At 42.3% G+C, this 21605-nt stretch overlaps 1 pseudogene; it reads right to left on the reverse strand.

The window, feature by feature from the left end:
* Nucleotides 1-6063: 6063 nt before the first annotated feature.
* On the reverse strand, nt 6064-19640 carry LOC107106968 (annotated as a pseudogene).
* Between the last annotated feature and the right edge of the window lie 1965 nt (nt 19641-21605).

The following is a 21605-nucleotide window of genomic DNA, read 5'->3' on the forward strand; positions in this document are numbered from 1 at the left end:
CAGTTCAAATTTGAGGGTGTCAAATATAATCAAGGCCAGGGTGGGGCAGTGATCTTCGTTTTGGCCACAGCAGCTCCTGTCATCAAATTGAAGCCAGTGGCCAATTTTGAGGTTGCTAGCTTTAGTTTTAGATGAATTATACATGCCACAGACAACCATTACTCCATTGTAAAAAGCTGGATGCAATGTTCTTGGGATTTCTGGGGTGAGGATGTTCCAATTTCGTCCAATTTTTGGCACTTCCACTCTTGCAAGTATCCTCAAGCCAGTGGATGATTTTGAGGTACATAGCTTTATTTGTGGATGAGTTATGCTTGCCAAAGTCAGATGGACATATGGATTGTTTTATTTATATGTATTCTGCATTTGCTATTTAGTTTAAGTAGAAAGCTCAGCTTCTACTTTTACCCAAAGAGCTGAAATGCCATTCTCGAATGCCATCTTTCACTTTTGCTAAGAATTGATGGAGTTTGGAGGATTGTCTTAGATTCCACATAAATGTTGAAAAGGAAAGCAGTTTAGGGTCTTTGGCTGACATGCAGGGTATACATATGTTGTCAGACATCTAACATATCAAAAGTGCTTTTAGAATTATACAAAAATAGTAGTTTCTTTTGATCTTGCTTTGAATGTAGGAAATAGAATACTACCTATACTGTGGATGACACAGTTATCCTGTTCCTGCTTGCTTTTGTATCTTACTATGGGACAAAACTTTTTTTATGTGAAGAGTAGCCAATTTGTACCTGGAGCTATTCATGTTTTTAAATGCTAAATCGGCATCCCAAATACATTATGGGATTCTCATTTTAATTAGCGCTTTCAATCAACGTGTTGAGCAAATCCAGACAATGTTCCTGCACCACATTTTGGGGGTCCCAAACTGTGCAAGCTATACAGCCATGTGCTTGGAGACAGGCAGTGCCTCCTAGAAACTGGAGCTTGGCTCTTAACCTTAAATTTTTGGTTATGCCTTCCCTAAAGGGCTGAATCTATTAGATTCTATTATCTATTAGATATGTCCATTTTATGCTGTCTGATTCTTTTTCAGCTAAATGGTCACAATAGGAATCGCCTTTAATTCCCTTCTTAAATTAGAAGAATCCCAAGTTTTTAGATCCTTACAACAGAGACTTCTGTATATTGATAATTGCCATAGCAATTATCGGTGACACAGAGGATTTATCCTCTGGTTTAACATCTGAGCTGAACAGGACTGCTGTCAGTTCGAGCCCCGCACTGGTGTGAGCTACCAGTCTCTGTCCCCAGCTCACCGTCTACCCAGCAGTTCGAAAGCTTTGGCAAGTAGATAAAATGGGCACCACTCCTTAGAGAGAGTAGGCACACTGACCCTCCCTCATGGGGTGGAGCGGTGTTAGCCGGTGAACAGAAGTCCATCTCGGAATATTGGAAAGCCTAGAGAGATCTCCTTCGGTGTGAAGACTGCCTGTAATGGGCCGTTCCAGCCAGGCGGTGGCAGTGCCGTGCTACAACTCGAAGGAGTCTGGAGAAAGCTGACGCCATCAAACCAGGCCGGGAAAATGCCGTTCCAGATCACGTCTCATCTCCATCTGAACGAAACCCTCGTTGGCTGTGAATGTGTGTGATTTAAGATGTATATATGTTGTCTTCCCTTACCCCACAAATCATTGTTAGTCCCTCATGAAAAATGAGTAACTGTAAATCGCTCAGAGCCAGCAAGCTCTGCAGGATTGAGCGATCAATAAATTGAAATATTATTATTATTATTATTATAGCTATTCTGATTAGAGGTTTGTTTTGTTTCCTTTTGTTGGACCAGCACCCATATATTACCTATTTAGTAACAAGGTATCTTTTAATTGTTATGAGGATTAGGGAGCATAAGGTTAAATCTTGTGATGGATGATTCCTTTTTTCTCTATGTTAAAAACTTATTTTTCTGTTGCTTATGCCAATAAAGGTACTGACTGACTACTACATATAGTAAAGGGAACATTAGCAACTGTCACATTGACTAAAGGAAAGCATAAGTGAACCCAGCCTCAAACCACTGTCTCTGTAGATAGACTCTGTAGTTAAGCCAAGAGTAGTCGATGTCAAAAGTTTATTTCATTATCCATTTTTTTAAATCTTTCATTTCTTCCTTGTCTTATTGCCCTCCCTCTTCCTCCAGGTCACTCATCTGCTTCTTCTCTCTTATTGTCTTCAATTGACCTTTCTGTCCCACACCTTTCCCACCCTTCCCATCACTTGCTATATGTTCTATTATGTTGTAAAAATAGCCAGTTCAGCATCCCTTGGTGAATCACTATTAAGGAAATAAATTGCACATGTCATGGAATAATGAATAGGGATGGGCTTGCAGTTCAGTGTGGTTTTTCACCAAACAATGAACCAAACCATGAACCAAACTTAACCAAGAGGGCTCCCAAGTGAACCAAGCCTGATCATGTCAGTTTCTGGGGAACAGGAAGTGGAAAGCATGGGTTTAAAATTACTCCAAGCCATTTAAAGCACCTAGAAGGGATTTAAGTGGCTCAGAGTCGCTTTTAACCAATGCTTTCTGCTCCCTGCTGCTCAGCTGGTTTTCATGGCAGGGGTTTTAAGGGACTCTGAGCCATTTAAACCCCTTCTGAGTGCTCAGAAACTCTTTAAATCCATGCAGTGAAAAACAACTGAGTGGCAGGGAGCAGAAAGCAGGAGTTTAAAGGCATTCTGAAACCCCTGCTTTCTTCCATTCATGAACCTCCATGAACTGCCTGCAAACTGCATAAAAGTTTGTGGAAGTTTGTGGCAGTAAACCTGCCATGAACTTCAGTTTGTAAAGCACAAACTGGCTAATATTCATCATGAATTTTCATTCCTGAGATGGTTCATGCCCATCCCTAGTAATGAAGCCTATATGGACCAATGACAGTGAGGTTTGGGACAGTGTAAGTCAGCGACACCCTGGGGAATGCTCCTCAAAGGATCCTTATCAGTCTTTCCCTACTAGCTTCCCTCTCAACTGATTAGTAGGTGAACAAAATATTTTCCACCCATCTCTCTCTGTATCTCACCATCCAGTCTCATAGTTCTTTCTCCACCATTGAGATTTTGCCCATTGCTTTTTCTCCGATTCTCCAGCTACCTGGGTCTGTATCAATGTTCCCTCTAAGCTGTGGAGTCTTGTGAGCAAAAATTCTACTTTGTAAGCCACTGGCATTAAAGTTGTGAGCGAGCAATTTGGTTGCTGCATAAATCAGTCTGCTCTGGAGCCATCCTTCCTAAGTGAAGACAAAAATGTGTGAGCCAGAGGCTAAAAAACTGTGAGCTAGGTCACACTAACTCAGCTTAGAGGGAACACTGGTCTGTATATCAATGCCTGTACCACTCTTCTGCAAAGTCTGAGATACAAATACATTTTAAAAAATAAGTCTGGTTACAGGGTAATACATATGTTTTCAAAAAAAATTTTTTTAAATAAAAGCCCTGATTTGCTATGTTTTTCAATATCGCAGTCTTCTCAAGAACTCTTTATGTAGTCATGTGCTTCCTCTTGAGAATTGCCCTTATTTACCTAATCAGAAGCAATATTACTTTCATGGTTGCAGCACACCTGGATAGTTGCAGCACACCTGGATAGCTGAGAATGTAGAAATCTGCACCCATTGAGCTGCAGCCATTGATGGCAATTTGGGAAAGATGGCAAAGTCCCCCCCCCCCATTTTTGGGTAGGTCATTACAATGTGTTCTGTATTTTCACTTGATCAGTGCTATAAGTTACTAGGCATGAAATATCACCTTAGTTTTATCCAACAGTATTTAAATGAAAATATGAAAGGAAGAAGGCATAATATTACAGGAAATGAGAAAGGGAAGTAACATTTCCATAATGAACTGCTAGCTCACTAATGAATATATTGAGAAATGCAGAAGTGTGGATAGGCTTACAGAAGAGTAAGAATAGTATCATTGCACTAATTCAGACAGGAGCAGAAATGCCTAATGATTTGGATGTGTCTAAAGTTGCAACTATTCATCACTGGATACTGTGCAGGAGTGGAGTGGCCATTTAACTTGCCATTGGGCCTCTCCCATGGAGGGTCAATGGAATCATGAGTAAGTACAGCCAAGCCTCTGTACAGGGATTACCCTGTTCAGGCTTGGTTATTGTCACCAACATTGTGTGCTGGCTCATCCATTGCCTACTTTTCTCCTCCAGCAATGCCAGCTGTCAGTGGTGCAGGAGAGTGCAACCAGTGAACCAACCCATAATTGGCAACACTGGTTAGGTCTTAGTTGAGCGGCCCCTGAATTACTGGCTTGGGGTACCACAGGGGCAACTCATTGCAATTTGCTCCCAGTCGGCCCCAATATTAAGCCATCACTGCTATCACCATGCTATACCAGTGCTTTACAACTGAGTACTCTTGTCTGCAAAGGAAAATCAAGTTACAGATCACTACAATAGCACTAGAATAGCTCAAAATCCAATGCAATCCGGGATACTCATCAGCAGGCGTCATTTCGTAGAAAAAGAGGTGCAGGAGCTCATTAGCATAACTCATTAGCATAGCTAATTTACATATGCCACACCCCCGACATCACCGGAAGTGTGTCAGGAGGCAACACCCACTGCTCAGGCTCCACTGGACTGTTTTGGATTACTCGCTATTGGGGGGAGGGACGTGCAGATCTGTCCTTGCAGAGGAGGGAGAGCTTGTACTTGAATAAAACTTGGTCTTAAAGGTACCACTGGACTGTTTTGGACCAGGGGGCCAGGGGGGGTCTCAGCAACTTACCTGGCTGCTTCTTGCTCTGACTGAGGGCTGCTGGGAGCAGGGGGTGGGGCTTGTTGCATGTGCCCACCCCCTGGACTCTTTACTACCGGCGCTCCGCTCCTGTGCGCTCCTGCAGGAAATGACCCCTGCTCATCAGGAAGAATTAAGTAACATGAAAGCCAAGAGAAACCTGGATGGTGTCTTGTGTAGAATTTAGACTGAGGAGACCTGACATCAAATTGCTGTTCAATCATAGCTAACTTGGACCAATCCTTATTTCTCAGCCTAGCTTTTCTGACTTGTCATGAGAGTCAAATGGGAGAGCAGGAGACAAAGCAAAGAACATTCTGCAGGATTTGTCACATCCTGAACACTCCCTGTTTGAACTGCTGCCTTTGGGTAGAAGATATAGGACAATTAAAACAAGTACACACAGATTAAAAATAGTTTTTATTCGAGAGCTATTATTGCTTTAAATGCTGTATGAAATTGGAATTTGGGTGACATTGGGGGTTTAAGTTACAATGTGAACCTTAAGGGAGTTATGGGACGGTTGTGAATGGTTGTGTGAGTGTATATGAGTATGGTTGTAGATCACCAAAATGATTGCATCTTAATTTTGTTGTACTATGTACAATGACAATAAAGTATATTATCATCATCATCATCATCATCATCATCATCATCATCACTACAGCACATGCTACTTTGAATTGCTGGGTGAAATAATAGGTCAAACATGCTTATCTGTCTGTCTGTCTGTCTGTCATCTATCATCTAGCTATCTTCTAGCTATCTATCATCTATCTATCACAACTAAAGATTTGTAACACATAAAGGCTACCATACCAGCACAAATATGATGAATGAACTTGGAAGGGGGGCATAGGTGCTGCCTCCCCACCCTCTGATAATTTCCACAATATGAATTGGAAACTGGAAAGAGGAGTTGTCACTGCAGCTTATTGCAGAATAGTGGATGGGTGCCTTGCAGTTATTGCCCTCTCTTTGAAGTTGAAATGAAGCATGGTGAAGACTGGAATGTTTCAGGCCTTTCCTCTGATGACTTTATTGAGGGCAGTTTGAAGAAACGTTGATTTATTATTATGAATGATTGCACCCAGATTTCTTGTTGACATTGTTTGATGACATTCAGATAATAAAGAAAATCCATGAACCAGATCTGGAATGAATATTGAAAAAACTTCACATGCAAGTGAAATTCATGGGGGAGTGAATGTTCAAGGGGAGTCTGTAAATATGTTTCTTGAGTTTCTTTCTGTAAATGTCTTAAATAAAATCACAGTTTAGACTGCACTCATATTCTTACTTTCCCTATTAACTGGTGTTTGCTATTTAACTCAGGCCTCAGTATTATTATGTAGCATTTAGGGAAGAAGATACAAACTAGGAGCCCAGCACTAGAAGCCAAGATAGAGAAGATCTCCACAGCTACCATAAACTTCCCCTTGGTGCTGAGATAAGATGGAACAAAGGACAGCCAAACACCACAAAACACCAACATGCTGAAAGTGATCAGTTTGGCTTCATTGAAACTGTCGGGCAACTTCCTGGCTAAGAAAGCCACAGTAAAGCTGACAGTAGCCAGAAATCCCAGATACCCCAGAACCAAATAAAACATTGTGTCTGACCCTTCATTGCATTCCACTATGATTTCTCCAGCCAGAGTGTCCATGTCAAAATGTGGGAATGGAGGAGCAGTACAGAGCCACACTACACAAATACTGGCTTGAATGAGGGAGCAAGAGATGAGAATGGAGGTTGCCAGTCTTTTCCCCACCCATTTCCTCATCTGGGTTCCTGGCTTGGTAGCTGCAAAAGCCACAACCACAGTGATGGTTTTTGCCAGTATGCATGAAATAGCCACTGAGAAGATGATGCCAAAAGCAGTTTGCCGTAAGTAGCAGGTCACTGTCTGAGGCTGGCCAATGAAGAGCAAGGAGCACAGGAAGCAGAGCAACAGGGAGATGAGGAGAGAATAGGTGAGGTCCCGATTGTTGGCTTTGACAATTGGAGTGTTTTGGTTCTGGATGAAAATTCTTAGGACCAAAGCTGTTATCAGAGAAAGAGAGAGAGGAGAGAGCCCAGGAAGCTAAAGTGATCCCCAAAGATTCTGTGAAAGAGAGGAAGTTTAGAACCTTGGGAATGCATTGATCTTGATTCTTGTTTGGATATTGGTCTTGTGGACATTTAAAACAGTCATCCATGTCTGAAAAACAGAACAAATGCTGGGTCATGATGTCATTCATGTCATAATTTTTGTTTATTTTTCTCTTACGTAATGCTTCCTCCAAAACTACCTGATATTTTGTCTATGATCTCTGTTTAAAATGTTGCTACTCCGAAGGAAGGAAGGAAGGAAGGAAGGAAGGAAGGAAGGAAGGAAGGAAGGAAGGACCAGTATGAAGCTATTGAGTTCATATGAAGATCTGTCCCAATCAAGACTGATATCAGTGAAGGTTACATCATTCTAGAAAGTAATTTTTCTCTCTGTAGAATCGTAAACACAAAATCCATCTCTCATGTGTGTGCACATGAGGATGCATGTACATACACAGCCTGTGTGGATATTTTATCTTTTGACTAGATTTTCTTTCTCATTCATGTTACATATTGCCCCTGAGCTGAAATAATGAGACAGACAAGTGTTTGGAGTCAAACAAGGGCCACTTTATTAACTATTTAATTGTAAAATCAATCAACGGCAAGGGAACTACGTGGGTGCAGAACAAGCCAGGCAGGTGTCAGTCCAACCAACCTCCTTGCCTCAGGTATGGGCAAGTTACCAGCCCCGGTCTAGGGCCAATGCTCTGACCCGCAACCGGCAGCCCAGTGCACAGGTCACCCGCCCAGGAGCACCTACCCAGGAAGGCCTACAGCCTGAAGGGAGGAGCTTACCTAAGAGACTCCTCGAGGTGGTCACCATTCCCAGACCTAAGCCCTAAAGCCCGGTGGCCATTCCTGATGACCCCCTAGTCCCAAACTGGAACTGGCTGAAAGTGCTTACCAGTTCTGCTTTCTTTACCCACACTATTCTGTCACATGCAAGGCCAAGCCTCTGCTTTGGCCGCCGCAGCCACCTAACAGCCTAAGGCTGCCTTAATCCCTTGCTGCAACTCCTCAAGGAAGATGTCATTGCCCTTGTTTGACAAATGCACTCCATCATCCCTGTACAGGTCAAGCTCAACCTGGATCTCGGGGCGAAGTAAGAATCGACCCAGACCACCCTCCATGTTTTTTTTTTCCATTTGCCAGTTCACTTTTCTCCGGGCCTGATCCAAGCCCCAGGTATTCCCAAGGTCATGCCATACATGGTGCGGCAACATTGCTGACCAAACTATCTGCGTTCCCAGCCACCTCACCCTAATCTTGGCAAGGTCAGCCTTGGCCTGAAGCACCAATGCGATGCCTGTCAACAAACCCAGGTTGTTACCCACCTAGGTGGATAACCAAAACCTGTGGTGGGGACCCCAGCCTCTCCCCAAACAACAATGGGAGGAGTCTGGGCCATCGCATGCCTCTCCTACCCAACCATTCAACTTGCACCCAGTCACTGAGGCCCAGGTGTGAACCCACAGGTGTCCTCCTGACACGGTGGGCAGCCCAAAAAACCATGCTGTGGCTGCAGACCAGAACTCCTTGTCTTGCCCACCGGCCATCAGCACCTGTTACGAGAACTCTGTAAATAGTAGAAACTCAAAACTTACTCTTTCACACGTAACTTTTGTAAGAACGGGAATGCCAGCAGCCAATGTTGCGAATTTTAAATGTGGAGTACCCCATGGCCGCAGCGGTAGATGTAGCCCGTATTCTAAAGGAGTGGGTTCTGACGTGAAAGGCTCCCAAACCCAGCTCCTTCAGGGCTTTCTGGGTCAAGGACCAGAATTGGAATTTGGTGAGTGGGGAACTCTCCCTGTGGCAAAACAAAATGCCATCCCCCAACCCCCTCCAGGCCACATAATGATGTAGGGCCCATACAGGGCACAATTCCTGGTCCGAGCACTGACCAAGCTTCACAACAGTGCCTTTGCCTAGCTGATCCATCTTTGAACATCTAATAATGACCTTAACTTTGTCAACTGACACAGTAAGGTCACCGAAATAGAGGGCCCGTCCAGAATCATCCCGTCGGGAGGCTCACTAACCTGCAGCACTCCGAAAAAGGCTACCAATGGAGCTGCATGAAAAAGGAAGGCCTCATAGGCATCGGCACAGATGCTTGGTCACAAAGCCCGAAGGCCTTTGAGAACTGCCGGAGACAATGGCTCCCTAACCAGCATCATGACCTGGGCCAACTTAGAGGTCAGAGAATTAATAATCTGTACAGTGCCAAGATTGTCGCACCAGAAATGGACTGTATGGACAGCAAAATCTGCTGTCCACAGCCCAACTGCTACTACAATCGGGAAGAATTCCAAGAAGGTTAGGTCCTTGACCCAATCTGCCTGGAACCATTCCTGTGGCCAATCCTCGGTGCACCAGTGCCCTCCAAAGTAAACACCAAAACCATCTGAAGCTACCTGCAGCTCTGCCTCGACTAAGAGGTCCTTCCGCCAAAATGAAATCCCATTGTAAGATACCATACCAAAAGGTAGTCCCTAATCCCTTTAGTGACTCAAGTTCTATGGTGAGGCAGGTACAAGCCTGCCATGGCATCACAAAGGTGGTGCACAAACGCCCTGCCCGGGTCCACCACTTTGCAAGCAAAGTTCAGGCGGCCCACCAGCTGCTGAAGCTCCAGTAGGATTATCTTCCTAAGTTTCACGGCCTGATCAATTAACTTTCGTAACTCCTGAAGCTTCTCTAGGGGCAAACAGGACATTTGACATTTGGTGTGCAGTTTGATCCGCAAAAATGTCAATACCTTGGTGGGACCCTCCATCTTCTCGTGCGCCAATGCAAGTTCCGAGGCCAAGGACATAAAGGAGTCCAACAAGAATTGACACTGGCCAATATCAGCACCACCCACGTACAGGAAATCGTCCAAGTAGAAGAAGAAGGATTGGATTTATACCCCACCCCTTCACTACCCAAAGGTGTCTTAGAGTGGCTTACAAACTCCTTTCCCTTCCCTTCCCCACAACAGACACCCTGGGAGGTAGGTGGGGCTGAGAGAGCTCTTGACAGAAACTGCTCTTTTTCAAGAACAGTTCTTATCAGAACTACGGCTTGCTCAAGGTCATCCAGCCAGGTGCAAGTGGAGGAGTGGGGAATCAAACCCAGTTCTCCCAGATTAGAGTCCGGGCACTTAACCACTACACCAAACTGGCTCTCAAGTAGTGTGCAGTACTGTTCAGACTAGTCCTAAAATGCAGGGCCCACTTTAAAAATGAACTGCATTTTTTGAAAACCGCGCAGGACATGGAGCACCCCATAGGAAGAGGCCAGTCCATGTAAAATTTGTGTTTGAACGCAAAACCTAACAATTCAAAGTCCCCAGGGTGAATGGGGAGAAGCTGGAAAGCCAATTTAATATCACATTTGGCAAGGTCTGCACCCCGCCCACAGCTGCAAACAACCAGCATGGCCCGGTCAAATGATGTGTACCGGAAAGAACAAAGCTCGTCCGGTATTGTGTCATTGACCGATCTGCCCCGCGGATAGGACAAGTGATGAATAAGTCTATACTCACTCGGGGCCTTTTTGGGGACCACCCCCAAGGGGGACACACTCTGAGACATGGAGGAGCCTCAAAAGGGCCCAAGACTCTACCTTCCCTGCATTCCTTCCTAATTTTGTGCCGTACATCTTCCATCCCCTTAATGGATTTAAGATTAGGAGCTGGGCAGTAATTTGAGCATCCTGGGCTTCCTGCCCTTTCATAGTATGCCACATGTTCATGCATATTAGTGGAGGGTCTCAGTCTTTTAAGAGAGCTTCTGCTTTCATAAGACATCAATCACCTCTGTGCCTTTTTAAAATGTTTTTAAAAAGGAATAAAAGTTTGGAGTGTTGAACAAGCCAGTGTTACAAGATTCATTTTCTAGTGTCCCCTGACTCCCCAGATCAAGGAGGAGGATGAGCTATTGTTGAGTCTCTCCGCTGTCAATCAGCCTTAGTGGCGCATGAAACAAGAAGTATGTGCCTTAACTGCAAGACTCTTAATTTGAATTTTATGAAGCTCAGCAGTTGTATAGAATCTCTCATCTTTCTCCATGGCTTGGTGGGGGGTGGGATGTCCTGCATGACAGCTAAGGGCTGTGGCTATAAGGGAGACTGGATGATTAGCAAAGAAGCAAAGCTTGAAGTGCATAATTTGCTTTGAATTATATGTGGCGGTGGATGGAAAGGGATGGATTCTTGACAGCTTTTCCAATCAATTTCACAAAATTCTCCTTATTACTATAGGCCCTGTATACTATATGGGCTTGCTTGACTTTTGTCCTTGAAGGTCCAATTATCCTTAGTATAACCTTTATCATGGTGAACGAAGACACTGTTCTCTCTCCTTTTTTTTGCCAGTAGAAAAGTTGTCTGGATCAAACCCTGTTATAATATATGTGAGAGATAGATTTTGGATGTAGGTCTTTCATATTATCTTTTTAACTTTGTGCATTACGGTCCCTACCTTTGTGATCTGAAATCTTCTCCTCTGGACACAAAGCACAACTGTAGCAACAAAAGGGTGCCCCCTCCATCTTCTTTCTGCTATAACCAGGATGACAGTTGTTATTGCATACAGCAATGGGAGGCACCTACCGCCAAAAGAGGAGGAAAATAAGGGTTTTTTTTTGGTTTATCAATATACTCTAAACATCTAAATGGCTTCTTTTGAAAGGGGGTGGATAGGGAGTATAATGTAAATAAAATGATGAAAACTGATGATCTCAGGAATTCACTAATGGGCAGAAAAAAATGGGGTCCTGAAAATCAACAGGAGTTCAACTTGTATTGCAAACTAACGCAGTCAAGAGCAAGAGTCTAGTAGCACCTTAAAGAATAACAAAATATGTGGCAGGGTATAAGCTTTCGTGAGTCACTGCTCTCTTCTTCAGATCTGAAGAAGTGTTCACAAAAGCTCATACCCTGCCACATTTTTTGATAGTCTTTAAGGTGCTACTGGAATCTTGCTCTTTTCTACTGCTACAGACAGACTAGCATCACTACCCCTCTTGATCAAACATAGTCAAAGTGAGAAAATAATTAGCAAATTAAGCACTTGATGAATTTCATAAACTTTCCTATGTGATCAAAATGATAGAGAAGCTTACGGGTACTCAATGGAATTTGTACATTATGATAAGAAGTATCATCAAGGTTTAATATTGGAACATCTAACAAAAATGCATAGCAACAATTCCCTCCCTAGAACTCCACAGCAACAATTGCACTTCGCCAGAAATTGTTGCTATGGAGTTTGTGGGTGATTTCTCACGAGAGCTGCCTTGCAGCACAGCACCGTTTGGCTCGACACAAACGTGTCAATTTCACACCCGAAGCTCCGGGGCTGCATTTGACTCGGGGCTTCGCCTGATTTCCTCCGCAGTTTCATGATCCTCAAAAACCAGGATCACGAAACTGTGGAGGAAATCGGGCGAAGCCCCGAGTCAAAATGCAGCCCCGGAGCTTCGGGTGTGAAATTGACATGTTTGTGTGGAGCCAAACGGTGCTGTGCTGCAAGGCAGCTCTCGTGAGAAATCACCCTGTGTGTGTGTTTTAACCTCTTGCTTTTATGGCCCTTAGCCTGAAGTGACCTGAAACTTCATTCTTACTTGCCTGCCAGCAAATCTACCATACAGTGGCATCTTAACACCAAGGCCTAAAAAAAAATAATTGAAAGACCTATTCTTTTCCTCCTCTTTTTTATTTGTAATGTATGGCCTGAGAAAGAATTCTGGGGAACAGAACACTTTCAACTGTTTTGTATCAGTGGGTTGATCCTAATAAAGGTATTATGTGGATTGTTGCTTTGGCTTTGAGACTTTTACTTTTGGCCAACACAGCTGTAAACAGCTTGTCCAATTGTTTAATATTGGAAAGTTTCCCAATTACTTGTTATTAACAGGGGACATGGAAGGACATGTCAAAGGTCACCCTTCCTCTGGTCTTTCCTCTCCCTGACAGCCCCCTCATCTGTCCTTTGCCTACTTCTTTCTTCTCTACCACCTACCAAACGTCATCATAGTCTGCCCTTCCCCTGACACTAATTAATGCATGCAAGCTTTGACAAAATTGTTTGGATTACCTAGCAAGCACCCCCAAAATACTGAAAAAGTTCTTGCCACATAATGACAAGGTTTATTGTTGTTGTTTTTAAGTTGCAATGTGTGCATTTACACAGACATTGCTTCTACAATTTAGATTTTTAATCCCTCCATTAATTTTTCTTAAGATTTCAGAAGTATCTCTCTTATTGCTTCGTGTCTCTGTGTTTCAAATATTTATCTGGCCCAAGTTCAGAATTAGATATACAATTTGGATCCCACCTGATTCACCATACTATGCCATGTGATAGCTTCTTCGTTAATGTCAAATTCTCTGCCTGGTGAAGCCTGTGGATTTATCCTTCCAACTTTCACTCTTATGAAGGATTTGTTCGGTAAAGTAACCCAATTTATAATATCAAATCCAGCGGCTATTTCCCCATTCTCATTAAAAAATACTGTGTCTTCAGCACTGTTGTTGAATGAGATCCTTCTCAGGAAACGGTGAAGCTGGATTGAAAAATGCATCCGTTTATTTTTTTTAGAACATTTTTTTAAAAAATAAATAATTACTCATGTTTACAAATAAAAGGCTTTGAGTTATTTAATATTCAATACCATTGAATAAATATGGCTAATAAACAGACAGGTATGTCAAGTGAAACATTTGGTTCTAAACCATGATTCATGGATATCATGGGGAAAGGCTTTCTGTGAGTGGTGGAGCTTATTAATTTGGTTGGATGAGGCCCCTCTCAGGTACAGTACGAATGAGTCATTCTTTCAGCTCACTGTTCTTCCACTCCCCATCTTCATTCTGAGAGAATGGAAACTGAAATCACTTTGCAATCTCTTAGGAGTCTCAGTGTTTAAATACATTTGCATGTATCAGTGAAATTATGTTTGATCATGAGAACATAACGCCCAGCACCCTGTCTCACACAGTGGCCAATCAGTTCCTCTGGAGGTCCAAGAACAGGGCATAGATGATAAAAGGATCCAAATAATGTTTAATGTTTAGTTGAATATGAGTCAGCAGGCAGGTTCCCTGTTAGGAGTAACCCTCACTAAAAATTCAGGAGATGTTTCATTAATGGTGCATAAGTCATACATGATTAAACCTAGTTCAACCCACATTGTCTCTTTATATCCATTATTGTATCTCCTGCCATCATTCCAGGAAATGGGGGCAAACAGAAATGGTACAAAAGCCAAGAGTGTTGAGTCTGATTTGCACAAAGAAATGAAACTGAAAGAGAGACTTTTGAGTGAAACTAGGAAAATGAGATATTTGATACCACCCCTAATTCACCAGATTCTCCTGTGTGTCTTCTAATATTATCAGAGAAGCACAGAAGAGAAACATGCTACACTGACATTCAGGCAATGTTCCCCAACACATCCATAGGAAACAAAAGTATGGGGAACACAACGATTATGGGCTTCAGTGGAACCTACAACATCTATGCGAATGGAAAACATTAAGACATAAGAGAGACTGAAGATTTTAATGAAAGGGGGATACTGTCTGGAAATTTGGGTGCAATGCTGCACTCCCTGTATCAGATGCCTTCACACATTAGAGGACAACCCAAGACAAAGGGTCTGTTCTGAACGTCATGAAACATTACCTTCCAAGGGTGTAGATTTAGAGGATCCCGTCGACTTCTGTCCTCCACTGCTCTAAGTTTCAGTCTGGATGTGTACATCTTATGTAACGCATGTGCTATGGCATAGACCGCATTGTAGATGCTATAGCTCTGGCCAGTCATGGTCATTTCAAAAAAAATTCCAGGAAGGCTATCCAGCCTCTCTTCTCCTGTGCAAGCCTCATTATTCTTTCCCTTCTTTTCATCAGAATCAGACAATGTGCAGTTGAATGCCTGTTCCCAGAAGACCCTGATAAAACCATCTTCTTGTTGTAAGCCAGGACGTACCCTCTGAAGGAAATTTGTAAAATCCAATAACTGATTTGAGTGAATTGTAAAGGATAAGGCACCATGGAAGATGTGCATGTCAAATTCTCTGAGCTCCGTCTGTGATGAGAAATCCCATTGTGCTGTCAGAATCCACACCATTCCCATGAAAGTATTGGTAATGCCTCCTAACAGTTCATTAAAATATATCAACCATTTCAAAGCATTTATGGTCTGGCGGTCTGCATTTACAACAAATAGTCTGACATTGGAATTGGCAAGAGACGTGGCTACAGGTTGAATGGTTTCTAATGATCTAAACGTGTGTGATACCTGATATATTGCTGGTGTCTTTTCAATGTGGGCTGTACAAATTCCATGCTCAAAAAGCATAGATGTCAAAGTGTGGACAAATTTTTCTCCTTGATCATCATCTGTTGCTATTATCCCAACCCATGTCCATTGGAAATGCAAAAGGAGCCGGACAATGCCTGTGTACTGAAATTCTTCATTGGAGACCATGCGATAGAAGGAAGGGAGCTGGGTTTTCAGATCTCTCACTGGAGCAAAGACACAGTAGGCAATCTGAATAAAAACCAAATAAATGGTCATGATGACAACATGTGCATTTACATGTTAGAAATGAAGAAAAAATTAATAAGAAATATGAATAACATGAGCTTGGATCTAATCGGCTTTCCCACTCAATTCCACAGTTCTCTTCCTTACTATGATACCCATGGCTTTTGTCTATGCAAGTCCCCATGACCTCTGGCATAGCCTTTTTGGCTGGCCAAGGGGACCTTTCCTTCCTTTTTTTTTTTTACTGATTGAGGTTTATATACAGATTACATATTCTGGGTTCCTGTCTGTTCCTCTATACATTTGTACACTTTTCCCCATCTCTTTTTATGTACCTTCTCATTTTTATTCTGCATCATTAAGCTTAGGTCGTCCATTCTGGCTAATTCTAATATCTTGTTCATCAGATCTTCTTTGGTAGGTAACCCTTCTGCTTTCCATTGTTGAGCTATTAACAGTCTGGCAGCCGTTATAACATAACTAATTATGTATGAGTCTTGATTATTATATCCTTTCAGGATCATGTTTAAGAGATATATTTCTGGTTTTAATGCTACATTTTTGCCCAGGCTTCTTTGTATTACTTCTCTCACCATTTTCCAGAATTCTTGTATCTTACTACATTGCCACCACATGTGGTAGAACGTCCCTTTACATGTTTTACATTTCCAACATACATTTGGGTACCCCTTATAACATTTGGCTAGCTTATCAGGCGCCCAGTGCCATCTATGAAACATCTTATATACATTTTCTTTGTATGCTACCGCTCTCATGAACTTTACCGTTTTCCACATACTTGCCCACTTCTCCTCCCCTATTTCTCCTATATCTTTCATCCAGGTGATGATTACAGATTTAATTTCTTCGTCCTGTTCAAAGTCATTTAGTAAAAACTTATACAACTTATGGACTAATTTATCATTTGAGGACAACCATATTTTGCCTAATTCATTGTTTTGATCTTCAAAGCCTCTTATCATATCTTTCTTACATCTATCTTGTAATGTTAGTGGGAACATCTTTCCTTCCTTTTTTTAATCAGCAGAAAAGCTGCTTGGATTCAATCAATTATTTAACATCTTTCTTGCCGAATTCATTATTCAACTGTACATAAGAACATAAGAGACACCTATGTTGGATCAGGCCAAAGGCCCATCCAGTCCAACACTCTGTATCACACAGTGGCCAGAAATACCAGTGCCATCGGGAGGTCCACCAGTGGGGCCAGGACATTAGAAGCCCTCCCACTGTTGACCCCCCCCCCAAGCACCAAGAAGACAGTGCATCACTTGCCCCAGAGTTTCTATCTATACCTTGTGGCTAATAGCCACTGATGGACCTCTGCTCCATATGCTTATCTAATTCCCTTTTGAAGCCGTCCATGCTTGTAGCCGCCACCACTTCCTGTGGCAGTGAATTCCATGTGTTAATCACTCTTTGGGTGAAGAAGTACTTCCTTTTATCCATTCTAACCTGACTGCTCAGCAATTTCATGGAGTGCCCATGAGTTCTTGTATTGTGAGAAAGGGAGAAAAGTACCTCTTTCTCTACCTGCTCTTTCCCATGCATAATCTTATAAACCTCAATCATGTCACCCCTCAGTCATCATTTCTCCAAGCTAAAGAGCCCTAAGCGATTTAACCTTTCCTCATAGGGAAAGTGTTCCAACCCTTTTATCATTCGAGTTGTCCTTTTCTGCACTTTTCCCAAAGCTATAATACCTATAAAAGACCTAGGCATGTTTTGGAAATTACTCATTCATATGCCCTCATGATTTCATCTGTTTTCAACACTGGTTGGCAGAGCAGGAAGCAGAAACAGTGACTCCATGATCAAGGCAATGAACAAACTAGCCCTTAAATTCTCTGAAAAAGATCAGTTTTCTGAAAAACTCTACCCTGAGCACTCCAAAGTATCATGCCAAGAGTTTTCCTCGAAGGCTGGCATGAACCATCCTGGTCTGAAGCAAATATGCATTAAGCAACTGGGTGAAAATATGTGATCTTCCCAGAGCATCAAAAGAATGAACTATTTTAGAGATCATTTATGTCTGTATGTGTTGCTGCCCTCACTCCTACTCCCCCCTGAGTGTACTGCAAAGGATCTGGGAAGAGGGGATCCTTCTTTCTTCAACCTAATTTCTCAAATGAGTAGAAAAGCCTGTCTCTTTGGTGTCAGATTCACAACTGTGCCTTGAATTCTTCCTGTCTTCAGCCTAGTATAGACCGTGCAGCAGAATGAAATGGTAATGATGTGGCATACTGCTGAGGTGGCACAACAAACAGTACCAGACTGCAGGAGAAGGGGTTATATGCTTCAAAATCTCTCTAGATTGATAATGCTGTGATAGAACCTTCATCCCTGATGCACTGCCTTTGATTTGCAGATTTTTTTTACATGAGATAACAAAATATGTGATTCCTTCCTCCCTCAGCATGCACTCTCAAGGTTCTACCACCTCACTCCACCTCATATGAAGTTCTCTCTTTTCAAAAGTTCTGATAGTATGGTAGGACAGTGCACAGGCAAAAAGTAATTTTACCTGCGGAATCTTATAGATGCCTAGAACAGTAGCCATTTGAAGAGACATTTCAGACTCGAGTCCTCCAATGACAGCAATCAATGTTTTTGTCTTGTTACAGTCATAGTTGGGGACAGTCCTTTCCCAGGAAGATAGAAGTTTCATGGTGTTCTGATGAGTCATCCTTGCATTGAAGTAACTGTCATAGATCTGGAACCCCAAGCTGACATTGGGTAAGATGTTGGGGTTCTCATTGACTTCCTTCACAGCAAATACAAGGGAGAGGACATGCTGATAGCTCTTTGGGGTTGCACTAAGGTTATAGTTATATTATGGATAAAAAAAGATATTCATTGCTTGAAGAATCATCTATCGAAGTTTTACATGCATTTTTGAGACGTACATATCTTCACATTCATAAAAAATAGGAAATCAGAAATCTGTACATTTTATTTATATAACCAATTAAAATATTTTATATTGCCTTTCCTAAAACAGGCTCAATAAGAAAATATGACTGGAAGACATAGGAATAAAACAATGTAATACTAAAAATTTTCCCCAAACAGAAGGAATTACATTACACCTGCCAATCTTATCGTATTAATACAACAACCCAGCAACAAACACCACCACCAGCAGAACTGAATCAACAGAACCAGCTGCAAAATGGAAATAGAAATTCTGTGTTTGGACACAAGAAGACCAATATCTAGTGATGTCAGCCTTCAGGTGGGACCTGAGAATCCCCTGGAATTACAGCTCAACTCCAAACTACAGAGATCAATTCCCCTGGAGACAATGGATGCTTTGGAGGTAGGAACTCTATGGCATTGTACCCCACTGAGGTCCCTGTCCTCCCCTGGCTCCATCCCCGAATATCTAGGAGTTTCCCAACCTGGATCTGAAAGCTTTACCAACATCTTAGCAGAGGATAAACATGCCTATCTGATGGATGCCACAGAGAGCCAGAGCTGATTGGAGAAATATAATTATTTATTGCAAATATTGAGAGCTTTTTTATCATGAGGTTTAATAGAGACTCTTCCCCTACAGTTTTTCCCCCTGCAGTGTCCTATGAGACATGATGAGTCTTAACTGTAGGACTCTGCCAGTCTTTGATGAAATGTATGGGTATGATAGAACTGAAACACATATAAATCCAGCTGATTTCAGTAGAAGTGCTAATCCTCTTTTTTGATTCACTGATTTTAATGGAAGAGTGATAACTGCATGCTTCACTGTGGTTGTACTGTTTGCATCTAACAAAATAGTTTGTTATTGGGAGAAAGTGCAAAAAAACTCATTGGCCAAACTTTACTGGAAATTGTCATTTGTGTTGCTGAAAGACAGCAGCAAGCAGATTTCCTCTCCTCCAACATCTGTTGCTGCACGTGGCTCTTGGCCATTACTACTTTTTATGCTGTCTGCAACAAGCAACAATTCAGAAGAAAAGTTCCCAAGAAATAGGCTATGTTTCCAAGTACAAGCCTGACAACTCTTAATCACTGTCAAGGTGAAGTCTAGACTAATATTTGTTATACAAAAAAAAGTGATTTCCTTACATAAGTCCATCTATTACAATAGTTCTAGGGTTCTCAGTGTAAGTTGTTTCATCAAAAACACATCCATACTGAGCGCCAATGTCTCCAATTATTATATCACCAGTCTGATAATATTCATATGGGATCTGGAAGAGATCAGCCATGATGCACACTGTGCGCACCTTGCACACAGCTGCAGGTAGATTCAGCCACAGACAAAGTAGTGTGAACAGAATTGTGCTTGCCATCTGGGAGTCAACTTATTCCAGAATGTGTTTCTTTCATCCTCTACCTAACGAGTTTCCCTGTTCACAACCCTGACTTTGAAGGCCAAAGGGAAATTTTATTTAACCATACATCTCTTCAGATTTATAGTAGGGATTAATTGCCACTCAAAACATGCATGGAACAACTGGCAATCCTAATAATTAGAGACAATTACTGCTCCAAGACCGCCCCTCCAGAGGAGTATGATGCATGAGACATCAGTTGGATCAGAAAAAGAGACGAAAACAAATTTCTTTCTTATCAGCATAACTTTGTCGAGCATCAGGGACACATATGGCTAAATCTGGCGCAGAGGAAAAAACATAGCTGCATAACAGAAAGAGTGGAAGCAGAGTGAAATGACATATTCGAGATACCAGGTGGCAATGCGATCCCTAGAGATGGGCAAGCTTTCCACAGCTTTTGAGTCTCAGCTCAAAATAACCAAGACTCAGTTCTGATATTGTGCAAGATCATGGTTTAATTATAGTTAGTTACAGAGTCCATCAAGACAGATATTTCAGTTTAATCTCACCCAGTCATCCTCCTTATCCATGTTTCACATGGAATTTGATTTGGGGGGAGCACAATCCTCATCATAAACTCTTTTGGTTGTATAAGAGACCAAGTCCTATGAGGAAAGGTTGAAGGAGCTGGGTATGTTTAGCCTGGAGAGTTGATGACTGAGAGGTGATATGATAACCATTTTCAAGTACTGGATGGGCTGTCATATAGAGGATGATGCGGAGTTGTTTTCTATTGTCCCAGAAGGTCAGACCAAAACCAACGGGTTGAAAATAAATCAAAAACATTAGGCTAAACATTAGGAAGATCTTCCTGACAATTAGAATGGTTGCTCAGTGGAACAGGCTTCCTTGGGAGGTGGTGGGCTCTCCTTCTTTGGAGGTTTTCAAACGGAGTCCATCAAGACAGATATTTCTGTTTAATCTCACCCAGTCATCCTCCTTATCCATGTTTCACATGGAATTTGATTTTGGGGGAGCACAATCCTCATCATAAACTTTTTTGGTTGTATAAGAGACCAAGTGCTATGAGGAAAGGTTGAAGGAGCTGGGTATGTTTAGCCTGGAGAGTTGATGACTGAGAGGTGATATGATAACCATTTTCAAGTACTGGATGGGCTGTCATATAGAGGATGATGAGTTGTTTTCTATTGCCCCAGAAGATCAGACCAGAACCAACGGGTTGAAAATACATCAAAAAAGTTTTTTGCTAAACATTAGGAAGATCTTCCTGACCATTAGAGTGGTTCCTCAGTGGAACAGGCTTCCTTGGGACGTGGTGGACTCTCCTTCTTTGGAGGCTAGATGGCCATCTGAGAGCAATGCTGATTCTGTGAGCTTAGGCAGATCATGAGAATCATGGAATCATAGAGTTCGAAAAGACCTCCAGGGTCATCACCTTGCGCAATGCAGGAAATTCACAAATACCTCCCCCCACACCCCTAGTGTCACCTATACCATGCCCAAAAGATGACAAAAAGCCTCCAGGATCTCCAGCCAAACTGGCCTGGAGAACAATTGCTTCCTGACCCCAAAGTGGTGATCAGCATTTCCCTGGGCATGTAAGAAAGGGCCACAAGAACTAAGCACTGATGCAACCCTTCCTGCCCTCCCTCTCAGAATTGTATTATGCGCTGACAATCCCCCTGTTATTTTACTTGCATCCAGCACTGATTTTTTTTCCATTGGGGATGCTGCCATTTGCCTCCTCTCCAATCCCCCTTTCTAGTAAATACCACAGGGAATGAAACCTTGCGTAGCTCCTTTTAGACTTCCCCTGTCATTTTAAGTTTTTTATGCAACAATCCAAGACTACCAATAGTCTCATATTGGTAACCT

This window comes from Gekko japonicus, unplaced genomic scaffold, assembly GCF_001447785.1.
Source record: "Gekko japonicus isolate JY-2015 unplaced genomic scaffold, Gekko_japonicus_V1.1 scaffold4719, whole genome shotgun sequence".
Taxonomy (NCBI): Eukaryota; Metazoa; Chordata; class Lepidosauria; order Squamata; family Gekkonidae; genus Gekko; species Gekko japonicus.